The 12,510-nt window shown below is 44.2% G+C and overlaps 1 long non-coding RNA gene across 1 annotated transcript; it reads left to right on the plus strand.

The window, feature by feature from the left end:
- The first annotated feature begins 1,513 nt into the window (after positions 1-1,513).
- LOC113900987 lies at positions 1,514-11,567 on the plus strand. Its single transcript, XR_003513271.1, has 2 exons — positions 1,514-6,653; positions 7,302-11,567. It is a non-coding gene; the product is annotated as an uncharacterized LOC113900987 (long non-coding RNA).
- The last annotated feature ends 943 nt before the right edge of the window (positions 11,568-12,510 follow it).

The raw sequence follows: 12,510 nt of genomic DNA on the forward strand, positions 1-12,510 counted from the left end.
TTTAAAGCAGAGCTCCATGTGAGTGATAGCCAATTATTTGGAGGAACTCAAGAGCCTCTTGATGAAAGTGAAAGTGGAGAGTGAAAAAGTTGGCTTAAAGCTCAACATTCAGAAAATGAAGATCATGGCACCTGGTCCCACCACTTCATGGGAAATAGATGGGGAAACAGTGGAAACAGTGGCAGACTTTATTTTTCTGGGCTCCAAAATCACTACAGATGGTGACTGCAGCCATGAAATTAAAAGACGCTTACTCCTTGGAAGGAAAGGTATGACCAACCTAGATAGCATATTCAAAAGCAGAGACATTAGTTTGCCAACAAAGGTCCGTCTAGTCAAGGCTATGGTTTTTCCTGTGGTCATGTATGGATGTGAGAGTTGGACTGTGAAGAAGGCTGAGCGCCAAAGAATTGATGCTTTTGAACTGTGATGTTGGAGAAGACTCTTGAGAGTCCCTTGGACTGCAAGGAGATCCAACCAGTCCATTCTGAAGGAGATCAGCCCTGGGATTTCTTTGGAATGAATGATGCTAAAGCTGAAACTCCAGTACTTTGGCCACCTCATGCGAAGAGTTGACTCATTGGAAAAGACTCTGATGCTGGGAGGGATTGGGGGCAGGAGGAGAAGGGGACAACAGAGGATGAGATGGCTGGATGGCATCACTGACTCAATGGACGTGAGTCTCAGTGAACTCCGGGAGTTGGTGATGGACAGGGAGGCCTGGCGTGCTGACACAACTGAGTGACTGATCTGATCTGATCTGATTGGGTGCCAGGCAATGTTTTGCACTTGATGTATATGAACTGCTCAAAACCACCTTATAAAGTATGCATTATTGTTTTCAGGGCTTCCCAGATGGCTTAGTGGGTAAAGAATCTACCTGCAATAAAGGAGACACAGGCTCAACCTCTGGGTTGGAAAGATCCCCTGAAGGAGGGAAGGGCAACCCACTCCAGTATTCTTGCCTGGAGAACCCCATGGACAGAGGAGTCTTCCACGATACAGTCCATGGGGTTGCAAAGAATCAGACACAACTGAGTGACTGAGCACACAGGCATACACACAGCATTGCTTTCATCCCCATTTTATGAATGAGGAATCTGAACCACGAGGACTAGGTGACTCACTCCAGGCCGTGCAGCTGGAGAATGGAGCCAGGATCTGAACCCAGGATGGGCTTCATGAGCCTGGACCACTGAGCCACTCTGCTTCCTGCGAAAGCAATGGTGGTTGGTTAGAGTGAGACCCATCCCAGACCATGGCAGCAAGAAACTAGGAAATACTGATTAAAACCCTATGGTAAATGGACTCAACTAGTTATCCCTTTCTTCAAAATACTTTTGCTGGGGACCATTCTTTCCTCTTTATTGAATTTGTTACAATGCTGTTTCAGCTCTATGTTTTGGTTTTTTGGGCCACAAGGCATGTGAGATCTTAGCTCCCCGACCAGGGATCGAACCAGCATCCCCTGCAATGGAAGGGGGAGTCTTATCCTCTAGACCACCAGGGAAGACTCTATTTATTCTTTTTAATACAACCTATTTGGATGCTTTTGTTTTCTCTTGATTTTCATTTCATTTCATTATTTCATACACAGATTTCAAATTAACAACAAATTTTGTTGCCTACCCTCAGACTGAAATACAATAACGTATAGACTTAGATTCAGCAACATCCATGCTTATATATATTGATACTTAATACTTCTTTATTGTAGCTAAATTAATAATGTAACTTTTTTATGTCAATATGCCAATTCATATGAAAGATACTTGCAAAAAAATTATTCTTGAAGCACTTTAGGAAGAGATATGAAAGGAATAATAAAATAGAGGAATAAATAAAATTATTTGGGATGAAGTTATAAATTATAGTAAGGGCTTCCCTGGTGGCTCAGACGGTAAAGAATCTGCCTGCAGTGCAGGAGACCAAGGTTCAATCCCTGAGTTAAGAAGATCCCTTAAAGAGGGGAATGGCAACGTACTTCAGTATTCTTGCCTGGGAAATCCCATGGACAGAGGAGCCTGGTGGGCTACAGTGCATGGGGTCGCAGAGTTGGACAAGACTGAGCAACTAACACTTAACTATAAACTTTAGTACTGGCTCAAAATCCTTGAGAAAGGAACTTCTCCATGTCTAGGTGATCTCTGAATTTCCCTTGCTGCTCTGTCTCATTTCTCTGTGCTGTTCTGTTTTCTCACTTGACTCTGGGAGATGGTCCAGGTCTCTGGCAGTTTGCACAGCATGTCACACCATTCTTCCTCCTTGACCCCAAGGAGGAACCACAGTCCTGACCTCTTTCTCACCTGGCCCCTCATAAATGGGTGTAGAAAACTCCACCCTTGCCCTCAGGAGCTGCAAGTCATTCCAGATCCAGTGCCAGCTGCTCCTTGGGAACCTTCCAAACCCAGAGCACAGGGTTAGTTCACATGTGACTGGGATAAAGGTTTGTGATGGGAGCTTATGCCTTTTAATACATGCTAACTGAGTCACCACTGTGGACCCAGCCCTGCATTCCCTGACTAACCCTGGAGCGAGGGTAGAAACCCCACGTTCTTGCTGAACACTGCTTGAGAGACCCTAGTCAGCCGGAGGCGCCCCGAAGGTCCTTGTGAAGATTCACATTCTCAAAATGCTCCCAGGAGCCCTGAGCTGCCTCAAAGGCACTTTGCTTTCTCACACAATGATGCTCTCCCAAGAAGTAGAGACAGAGTTGAAGCGTGGGCTGCAGGAGTGTCAGTAGGGAGATGCATCGGGACCAAGTGGGACTGGTCCATGTCCAGAATGGGACTGGACAGAGGGGAACACCAGGCTTCAGTGCCAACAATGTCCCAGCAGACTCAAGGGGCTCTAGGGCCAGCATGGCCCTTCCAAGTCACCCCAGTGTGGAGCAAGGAGGTCAGGCCCTTAAAACCCCACATCAGGGGTGTGCTCGTGTATGCGTGCTCAGCTGTGTCAGACTCTTTGCAACCCCATGGACTATAGCCTGTCAAGCTCTTCTGTCCATGGGATTCTCCAGGCAAGAATACTGGAGTAGTCTGCCATTTTCTCCTCCAGTGGATCTTCCTGACCCAGGAATAGAACCTGCATCTCCTTCCCTGGCAGGTGGATTCTTTACCATCTAAGCCCCCTTTATTTTTTGTTAACTTATTCTACAGGCTCTTCTCCACAGAGGAGTCAAAGTGATCTTCCTTTTTTAAAAATTTGAAGTACAGTTGATATACAGTATTACATAAGTTCAGCTTCCCTGGTGGCTCAGGGGTAAAGAATCCACCTGGGATGCAAGAGATTTGAGTTCAATCCCTAGGTTGGGAAGATCCCTTGGAAAAGAAAATGGCAACCCACTCCAGTATTCTTGCTTGGAAAATTCCATGGACCGAGGAGCCTAGCGAGCTACAGTCAGAGGGGTCTCAAAAGAGTCAGATATGACTTAGTGACTAAACAACAGCAGCAGCATTATGTAAGTTACAGGTGTACAATACAGTGATTCACAATTTTAAGGAAGATCAGGTTGAGCTTCTTCTAAGCTGAACCTCCTCCGCTTGGGATGTGGCCCCTCGGCCTTGATTCCTGGCCAACAAGCCCCTCACATCTGAAGACTGATCATGGCTCAGCCCTCACCTTCTACCCACTCCTCTCATCTCGGCTGCTTTGCCCTTTTCATTGTCATGCAGACCCTCTTCCTATGCTGTGGTTCAGGCCTCTGCTTTTGCTGGGACTTCTGTTTCCTTTGCTTGCCCCCTAGAATTGTCACATCTCCATTAAGATGCCAGATTCTTGGGGAGTCCCCTGCAACACCCTGATTCAGAAGGGCTCCTCACCTTTCCAGACTCTTTCTGTCTCTCTGAAGCCAGTATTCATTCCCGGTAAGGAGTGTGTGTGTGTGTGTGTGAGCACATGTTGTTTTGCTCACCACTATATCTAAGCTCCTAGAACAGTTCCTGGCCTAGAGGAGCATTGAATAAATATTTGTTGAGTGAGGACGTAAATGAAGAGATCAATGAGCAAATAGAAGCACGCCAAAAAGTTATGGATAATGGAGTTTGTAAGTTACCGAAATTTTCAAGGAGAGGATCAGAGTCAATCTCAGCTAAAAGAAAACCCTCCAATAAATGGAAATAAAAATGTTTATTCTACTGAGTTATGATCAGAAGGAGAGGATTTATATCTCAGTTCATTTACAAGCACCATATTATAAATTCCTTGAGGCCACAAACCAGGTTTCATTTCAGTTTTATTCCCCCAAAGCCCCTAGCATAGGTGCATGGTACTGTAAATGAATGAGTTGCCCCCTAAATGAATGTTGAACTCAATTAATTTAGCATATCAGTATACTCTGTCATTAAAACAAAGCTTTCGGTCACCTGAAGCCTTCATGAATGCAGAAGGTTGGCCCATTTCAAGTATCGTTATGTTTTTTCTTGATCATCTTTAATAGTGTTAGACTAGCACACCAATTTTCCTAAAAAATGCCTGTAGATGTCGAGTTAGGGAAAAACATTAAATATTGCATTGCTATTTGAGAGAATTTGCTAACTTTCATAGGAATGAAAGGCTCATTCACTGGGGCTCAGAAGGACTAGCCCATGAACAGCGTTTATGGGGTGGGCTCTGTGCTTGGCCCCGCCATGGGCAAAGGTGCTGTCTTAATGATCCAGAGGAATGCTCGGGACACACGTGGCTGTTGGAGGGAGCTGGTGTGGGGGCTTTGGCTGGGTTCCTTTATTTTAGCTTGGTAAACCAAGCCTGGAGTAGGAAACAGCAACCCACTCCAATATTCTTGCCTGGGAAATCCCAAGGACAGAGGATCCTGGTGGGTGTGACAGAGGAGCCAGTGACAGTCCATTAGGTCACAAAGAGTCTGACCCTACTGAGCAACTGAGCACAGCAAACCAGCTACTCTGCCTGCTAATGAAAAATTGGTACGATGTATTTTGAAGCAAGTAAGGGACTGACCGTGACGCTCCCCTTGCAGCAAACATACATCCCTATGAACACTGGGAGAAGCAAGGCTGAGCATCCCTTCACCACAACTTTCGAGAACCTCAGCAACAACAACCAGCCAATCAACAATAGGTCCAGCTGAAAAGCCATGAGAAACCCAGATATGGCATTACAAAGCAGAGACATTACTCTGCCGGTTTTCCCAGTAGTCATGTATGGATGTGAGAGTTGGACCATAAAGAAAGCTGAGTACCGAAGAATTGATGCTTTTGAACTGTGGTGTTGGAGAAGACTCTTGAGAGTCTCTTGGACTGCAAGGAGATCAAACTAGTCAATCCTAAAGGAAGTCAGCCCTGAACATTCACCTGAAGGACTGGTGCTGAAGCTGAAACTCTAATACTTTGGCGACCTGATGTGGAGAGCTGACTTATTGGAAAAGACCTCGATGCTGGGAAAGACTGAGGGCAGGAAGAGAATGGGGCAGCAGAGGATGAGATAGTTGGACGGCATCACTGATTCAATGGACATGCTTCTGCTGCTGCTAAGTCACTTCAGTCATGTCCAACTCTTTGTGACCCCATAGACGGCAGCCCACCAGGCTCCCCCTGTCCCTGGGATTCTCCAGGCAAGAACACTGGAGTGGGTTGCCATTTCCTTCTCCAATGCGTGAAAGTAAAAAGTGAAAGTGAAGTTGCTCAGTCGTGTCCAACTCTTAGTGACCCCATGCACTGCAGCCTACCAGGCTCCTTCATCCATGGGATTTGCCAAGCAAGAGTACTGGAGTGGGGTGCCATTGCCTTCCCTGAAATGTCCATGAGTTTGAGCAAACTCTAGGAGATAGTGAAGGACAGAGAAGCTTGGCATGCTGCAGTCCCTGGGGTCGAAAATAGCGGGACACAACTTAGCAACTAAACAATAAAACAACAGCTCAGTAGAGAAATGCCAGCATGGACCATCATACTGATATTGGAAGCAGTCCAGCCACATTCAAACCTGAGCCCAGTCTTCCCGGTCAAGGCCAAATCTCCAATCACAGACACCATGGAGGAAATAAGAAGCTGAGGGAGACAGACGGGAAGAAGAGCCCAAGAGACCAGAGACCCAAGGGACACACAGGAGGCAGCAGTGGGCCCTGTGTGCCCTGTCTCTTTGCAGTCATGAACCATGTTTAAGCAGACACTGCATTTTTCCCATTATCTCTGTTTTTCTCATAATGAAAATAACCCAAGCTTTTCAAAAAAAAAAAAAAAATTTAACCAAGACACTCATACCTGCAAAAGTCAAATAAAACCACTCATAATCCTACCACAAGCAGACCAGCATTATTCATCTTTTATGTGAATGTTACACATATATTTTTCTCCATATAATGTAGTTCACATCTACTAACTAATAACTGACTGTCAACCGTCTGAGAATTCTGCAGCTCTATGGCATGCCTGAAAGACGTGCTATCAACTGTATTTAGCATTTCTGTCTACTCCTTGGTCCATTCATCCAGTGAATATTTTTTAAGTACCTACTATGTTCCAAGAAGTAGTCTGCAAGCTCCTGATGCAAACTAAGAGACACCATCATTGTTTTCAAGCAGGTCAAAAGGAGAAAAGAAAGTCATTACAGTTCCATGAATTATAATTTAGTGAGTAGGAGCATCTTACCTAGTTAGAGACTGAGAAGTTCCAGAGATGTGATAAATGAACTCCGTATTGGTGAGTAGGAGGCAGCTAATAGGGAAGGAGTGAGGGGGAGGGGACCAGGAGAGGAAGCATTTGAGGAGTAGTCAGGAGGTCAGAAGAGCTGACACCCAGGAGGGGAGACGAGAAGAGAGGATGGGTGGTGCTCACTGGGTGTGGGATTCAGGAGGGTTCTGCTGAGGCTGAGCTGGCATTTATTAAAGCTACTCCAAGAATAGCAAAAGCATGAACGGGGGCAAGTAGAAGCATGGACAGGAGGGAAAGTTAACTTGAGCCCAGATGATAGGATCCGAAACAGAGGAAGCAACTGGGAGCCTTGGGGAGAGGAGGAGGTGGCGGTGGGGCTGGAGAAGGGTCCATGTTGGGAGGAAGGCAGCGTGTGGGACAGAGAAGACAGGGGCCAGCCTCCTTGGGGAAAGGGCTAATGAGGGCTGAGGTGTCTGGGTAGCAACTGCTCCGTGGAGAGCTAGACAGCAAAGCGGGAAAGAGGAGCTAGACCTCAGTCACAGCAAGCAAACTCTACAGCAGGGATCTCTGTAAAAGTTGGAGCTGGGTGGCTTGGAGGTATTTGCAGCAGAATTGGAGACAAGCTGGACACCAGGCACATGGTGGCCAGACTTTTCTCCCCACCCTTGACCCCTTCTCCTCTTCTTCCACCTGCAGAAAAATGACCGCACATGTGCTGTTCCCAAGATGACCTGTATGTCACTCTTCACATTTCACCTAAATCCATCAAAGGAACTCTGTTTCTTCTCTCTGTGTGTATGTGTGTGTGTGAGAGAGAAAAAAAGCTAGCTTCTCCGTTCCTTATTGCTGCCAGTTCTTACCTAGATTTCCTAAGGAACAATCTTTTTTCTACTTTCTCATTATCTGTTTCTCTTATTGTCTGTACAGGACTCCAACTCCTTTTCCTGGGAAGAGACTTGCTGTGAGGTGTCTATAACGGGGCACTGGGGTTGGAGAGGATGTTTAAAAGAATAATTAGAAATAATGCAATTAGATAGTCACATCAGAAGCTACACACACACACTCACATACACTCACACATACACTCACATTCACACAAACATTCACATACACACACATATTTGAGTCTACGACCTCATCTTTTAAAACTAAACCTATATTTCCTCAAGCATTAGCATTTTAGGTCAAACCTTTACAAGGATTTCTTCGTTAATTTCGTCACCTTATGATTTTTCTACTTGGTTTAATTAACCAGCATGGCAACTGTACTGATATTTGGCTTATTACCGTATGGAGCTTTTCAGCCATGCAGGTGCAGTGGATTAAACAGACTTTTATAGGTTAGATCTGAAACATAAACACGATTTGTAATACATTTCTTTTCAAAAGTGTATACTAAGCTCCCCAGCAGCATACTTCAAATTAGCCTGTAGAAGTTACCTGCTCATAATTTGAAGTTTCCTGAATAGACATAGATACTGATGTATGTAAATATGTCTAGATAGAACTCTGGATGCACGATATAATTGTGTTGTAGCTAAGATAATGTTCCACAGCAGGGTAAATTAGCACATTCGTGAATTATCCATATGTTTAACATCAGTTGCAAAGATCTAATCATTAGTTGAAGAAAAACTTACACTCCATCAGAAAAAAAATTTCTCTATAAACACTGACGCAGTTAGATTCCTGGAGTGAATGGCAACGTCAGTCGAAGTATAACAGGCTTGTGAATTCCAAACACACTTGCATTTGAGGATGGCCACTTGTCAACAACAGGCTTCCCTGGTGGTTAAGACAGTAAATAATCTGCCTGCAATGCAGGAAACCCGGGTTCAATTCCTGGATTGGGAAGATTCCTTGGAGAAGGAAACAGCCACCCACTCCAGTATTCTTGCCTGGAGAATTCCATGGACAGAGGAGCCTGGCGGGTTGCAGTTGATACATTTGCAAAAGAGTCAGACACAACTGAGCAACTAACACACACACTCGTCCAGAGCGGAGTATCTTTAAGTTCAACCAAATCTTACAAACGAAAGTTAGAAGAAAGAATAATTAATCAAGTCACAGACTGGTTCTTTCCTATCACAGATTAATCTTGAGGTAATAATATTACAAGCTTGGATTTAGAAAAAAAATTGTCCCCAAAATATAGACTATAAAAGATGGATGCCCTGTGAGATGGGAACAGTTATTCCACAGATGGAAAAATCTACCGGATAGGCTGCTGAGTTAATCACAGTCGAAACAGGTTTCTTTTTTCTAGAACTTCTCGGAGACTTTGCTATGCTGACGGGCGCTGTGAATTTCTACGATGGGACACTACTTCTCAAGCTGATCTGTGCCTCGTCAGTTGGCAGTGGCAGGGAGCGAGGTCTCAGGATGGGAAGACCTTTCAACGTGGATGAAAGCTCAACTGGTCCAAACTGTACCTGGGGCCTGAAACTGACCTCAGGATGTCAAATGGAGATTTGGAGATTTCATCACAAGTGCAAGAACTTGGACTTCCTATTGGTCCAGTGGATAAGAATCCACCAGCCAATGCAGGATACACAGGTTCGATCCCTGGTCTGGGGAGAATCCACAGGCTGTGGACCAACTAAACCCGGGCACCACAACTACTGAAGCCCGAGCACTCTAGAGACTGTGTTTGACAGCAAGAGAAGCCATCACAGTTAGAAGCCTCTGTACTGCAACAAAGAGAAGCTCCCGCTTGCCACACCTAGAGAAAAGCCCTTGCAGCAACAAAGACCCAGTACAGCCAAAAATAAATAAAAATTATTGTTTTTTAAAGTGCAGTTCTTTTTCTGGGTCACAAATGCAAGTCTGAGAAATAAGAGAACAAGCAGTCACTATATCCATGGCTTTCAAACAAATTTAAGGGAAGTGAGAAAAAAATAAGGGAAGTTCTTCAGCACTGCCGTTTTGTAAAAAGTGTGGTGTTCTAGGAGGGGGTAGATGGGGATACGGCAGTGGGGATGGAGGGCACCAGAAGTCACCAAGGTGCCAAAGAGATGTGTTGAGTCACCTCCACCCAGCCCAGCTACTCTCTGTAGACGAACAGCAAGCACGAACAATCTCAAGTTCACGGGTGTCTTGGAGGGACGGGCTGACTTAACCACAGAGTTGAAATCCCCCAAGACGGTCAGTGTAAACCGCCACGGGGATTGGTCTCTGCCTCTGGAAGCTAAACCCTTATCGCTCTACAATGAGGGTGCTTTACATTTGGAATCAATATTTAATTCATCAACACTCAGCCTGAAAACTGAATGTACTGTCGGAGTTGGCAAGGGGATGCGAAATTTATGTTTTAATTAGTTGGCCCTTTCATCAAACGGTAGACACGATGTCTGTGGTTTAGGACTTTGAAACAAACCCTATGTGAGGGGGAAATCACCAGGCACATAGAACCCATTCATGTGCATGTTTATGGTTTCTCTACCTGCGAAACGGAAAGAGTTTGTGAAGGTATATTTTGGGGAAAATTTACACAGGTTTCTTGTTCATCAAATTAAGCCAGTGCGTATTTTACTCAGCAGAACATGAACTTGGGTGTGGCTTCTTAGATTGGGGTGGGGTTTTGCCCGGGATTTTTCTGAATTGTTCAGTGAAGATACCACACACATGGCAAAGAAAACATCCAGGTTAAATTGGGTAGAGATCATTTTTTAAAGTTTTATGCATGTGTGTGTGTGCACGCACACATGTGATTATATATATATATTTTTTTGTCTGCCTCGGGCTTCATTGCTCTATGGGACGTGGAATCTTAGTTCCCTTACCAGGGATCAAACCCATGTCCCCAGCATTGCAAGGAGGATTCTTAATCACTGGACTACCAGTGAAGTCTCTAGAGATCATTTAAGTATGTGAACTCAAGTACTATGAATTAAACCTTCACAGACAACGGCGTGTGGAAAGGAAGTCAGAAACCGTTGCTGAGGATGAGACACAAGCAGAGCGCTTTCGTCCATCTTTGCGGTAACAGTTCTGTGAAATCAATGAGATTATTTGTATAACCAGAGTCTTGACTTCCTGTTACCAATGCTGAGAAATAGAAGTCAACCAAAGCACTGGTTCTTCTCAGTCAGACCCTTGGAAGGGTCAGCACCCAGGAAACAGCTCTGTCTAAACTGGTCACACGCCCAGCCTACAACACAACAACCCTCCAGACGGATGCTCCAGAGAAGAGCGGAAGGTACTTAACGGCTTCTCCCATCCTTGTAGACCCCAAGCCCATCCTCATGATGCACTCTGCTCTAAGAGGACTGGAAAACCAGTATCTTTCATAGTAATGACTTCCAGTTTACAGCCTTCATTGGTTATATTTCCTCAATAGCTGTTGTGTTGAGATTAACTGCATAAATGGTCTGCAGCTGTCTGTTATGAATTAAGGGAGTTTAATCAAAGTATTTCTAATGTACAGCATAATGATAATACATGGGGGAAGTACTATTTAAGAGATAATGATGGCTTCAGAAGATCACTGTTGTAATGTTTAGTGCATATGCCTTCAGCATTGAATTTGTTGTTGTTCTGAATATGCTTAATGGATCGCTGAAAGGCGGCCTAATGCAGGATTGTTTGATGGGGCTGACAGAGCTGGAATTAGCCCATTGCTGTTTACTGCATACAGCCATTAAGATTAATTGCTGCCAGATAATTTTGACTGTTTTTATCTTCTGGAAAAAGTGTCACTAATGGGTTTATAAATTGGTTCACTATTACTAATAGTCAGGCCAGTGTAACAGGATAGAATGTCAGCTAATTCTAAAGATAAAGGTAAAAAAAAAGTCTAAAGTACTATATGGCTTGCTAGTTTTCAGGAATACTGTCATTTAATAACAGACACGCTGATATACGATGCTCATTAATGTGATTTCCTGAGCTTTGCGTTGAACCTAATAGATGCTAATAAAGTCTTATTGAATGTCCCATTAAAAAAGCGCAATCTGTTTTCTACATTAGTGGCCAGTGTTGCTTATCCTCAATGAGTAAAACCCAAATTCCAATCTGTTCCCAAACCAAGCTTTTCAGAGCATCTTTACACCTATTTTTGTTTTTATGAATGTGAACTGACTTCCTAGGTGGCTTAGATGGTAAAGAATCCACCTGCAATGCAGGAGATCCAGATTCGATCCCTAGGTTGGCTTCAATCCCTGGATTCTGAAGATCCCCTGGAGAAAGGAGTGGCAACCCACTCCAGTATTCTTGCCTGGAGAATTCCATGGACAGAGGAGCCTGGCAAGCTACAGTCCATGGGATCGCAAAATGTTGGACATGACCGAGTGGCTAACACTTTCACACTTTCAAATGCGAACTGTATAGAGACAAACTCAAGAAAAATTAACAAAGTTCATGAATTTGCAGTCATAAGTGGTATGTAAGTTACCTGTGAAGTTCACAATTTGGGCTTTTTTATATAATGTTCAGGCAAGCTTCTAGGAACTATTGTTTGAGGATTGTTTGCAATTGAATACTATTTTAAACATTAAAGTAACTTAGTAGTACTGATTTAAAAGAAAAACAAAAAGCTTCAGGGACTTCCCCAGTGGTCCAGTGGTTGAGGGTCTGCCTTCCAGTGCTGGGGATGCCGGTTCAATCCCTGCTCTGGGAACTAACATCCCACATGCCAAAGAGCAACTGGGCCTGCTCCCCACAGCTGCTGAACCCAGGAATCGGAACTGGAGAAGCCCGAGAGCCACAGTGAAAGGGCCAAATAAATAAATGTGTTTGTTTTTTTTTTTAATTCACACACGTAAATTTTAACACCTAAATCTTAAGACTAAAATGTTCTAAGTATATTTTTCCGAGGAAAATTAAATGAATTTAATTCTTTTTAAGTGATGTGATTCTAGTAGATTATCCATGGAGCAGTCAGTCATCTCCTCGAACTAACCAACCA

This window comes from Bos indicus x Bos taurus, chromosome 11 (assembly GCF_003369695.1).
Source record: "Bos indicus x Bos taurus breed Angus x Brahman F1 hybrid chromosome 11, Bos_hybrid_MaternalHap_v2.0, whole genome shotgun sequence".
Classification (NCBI taxonomy): domain Eukaryota; kingdom Metazoa; phylum Chordata; class Mammalia; order Artiodactyla; family Bovidae; genus Bos; species Bos indicus x Bos taurus.